The following is a 1,554-nucleotide window of genomic DNA, read 5'->3' as shown; positions in this document are numbered from 1 at the left end:
CAGTTTCTTCATTTTGCTCCAACTTTCCAAATTAAGTAGAGTGCGTAGGCTAAATATAGTTTCTCCAGTTGCTCCCAGGTCTCTGAACAATTTCCTCCTTTGCCAAGAGTACTTTCTGCTATGAGCCATTACATGCGTCACCGTTTCCTTGTCTACACATTCACATTTTCCATCAGGATGTTTACCAATCAGAGCCAGCCTGGATTTGAATCTAGATAAAATTACTGCATCTCTTTTCTTACATCTAAAAGCACATTTTCCATTTTCCAATTCTTTGTACTGATAGATATTCTCCCCTTCCTTTCATTTTGCAACATTTATTTTACCTATTTATTATTTCTGTGTAATCTGGTGACCCATACTGTAAATTAATTTGAACTCTTTCCTCCTGCACCTCCTTCTTTGCCACCTCATCTGCCCCCTCTTTAGTGTATATTAATTGTGATGTTCCTATGAGTGAATCTGTCGGTTATGCACATCAATCTGTGTGAATCTCCGTCGAGGATATGTCCCTCTGGAGCTGCGAACGCCTTCTTCCTGGTTGCTGTTCACTGGCGTCAGTGATTGGTGTGGCTGTGATCTGACTGGACCTACCAATCAAGAGTCTTCAATCAACCCCAGCTGCACTTTAAATAGCTCATGTGTCCACAGTTCCCCTTCGAGGGAACTCGAACTGTGTCGGTTACGACACTATGGGAACGCCTCTAGGCGAAGCAGGTCTGAACGTGAATGAAATCACTCTAATCCTATTGGCTTGTTGCTAGAACGGTAAGGTGTGACGGAATAACCGGAGGAGTATAAAGCACACCTGTACACACTCATCATTAGCTTTTTTCTATTCAGCAGGCGCTCTGTATGTTGTTTGAAGAAAGCTCCAGTCCTACAAGCAGTGTGTCTTACCTGAAGAAGAAGTCTACCAGCATGTCCGGCAACCAGATGTACAGAAGGTGTGTTTTTTTCCTTGCCCTCGGTACATCACGGATGGAGATTCTCATGAGATGTGTGTCTCATGTTTGGGGATGGAGCACGCCCGGGCAGCTCTCGAGGGGGCTGCCTGCGCCCGTTGCGAAGCCCTTTCCGTGCGGGTACTGAGGTACAGCATGGCTCTCTTTTCCGAGGATGACCGGATGTGTTCTTCCCATGGCATGGGCCCTGCGGCCGCTGAGGCGGCCCGGCGGCTTCACTCGTGGGTTCACAGCGTGATCTGTCGGAGGATTTCGGGACGGCTGAGGCTTTTTCCCGACCTTCATCCGCTGGCTCCGACGCTTCCTTTCCTCGTTCGGGAGCCCGTTCTCGGCTTCTCCTGCTCGCAGTTTGGATCCGGAGACGCTGCAGCAATGCGACTCCGAGGAGGCGGACGTGCTCAGCGTAGTGGACGTAGTGGTCATCTGGCGGCGCCCGACTATGACGTGCTGCTGGAGGTGGTGACTAGAGCCGTGGCTAAGCTCAACATCAACTGGCCACAGGAGGAGCAGACACCACAGGCTAGTGGTAAGCTGGATGAAAGGTTTCTTAAGCACCACACGCCACCTCCACGCCGGTCTCTGCCATTCT

General features: G+C 49.7%; 1 long non-coding RNA gene across 1 annotated transcript in view; it reads right to left on the bottom strand.

Moving 5' to 3' along the window:
* The window catches only part of LOC119916398, an 8,544-nt gene extending 7,613 nt beyond the window's left edge, over positions 1-931 (bottom strand). Inside the window, exon 1 of the long non-coding RNA XR_005447099.1 lies at positions 901-931. This is a non-coding gene — a long non-coding RNA (uncharacterized LOC119916398). The remainder of the gene's footprint in view (positions 1-900) is intronic.
* Between the last annotated feature and the right edge of the window lie 623 nt (positions 932-1,554).

The sequence above is a fragment of the Micropterus salmoides genome, unplaced genomic scaffold, assembly GCF_014851395.1.
Source record: "Micropterus salmoides isolate LMB-PRFRI ecotype aquatic unplaced genomic scaffold, ASM1485139v1 Ms_hic_scaffold_21, whole genome shotgun sequence".
Classification (NCBI taxonomy): domain Eukaryota; kingdom Metazoa; phylum Chordata; class Actinopteri; order Centrarchiformes; family Centrarchidae; genus Micropterus; species Micropterus salmoides.
The sequence above is the reverse complement of the archived record's forward strand: the minus strand, read 5'-3'. Positions and strand labels throughout refer to the sequence as shown.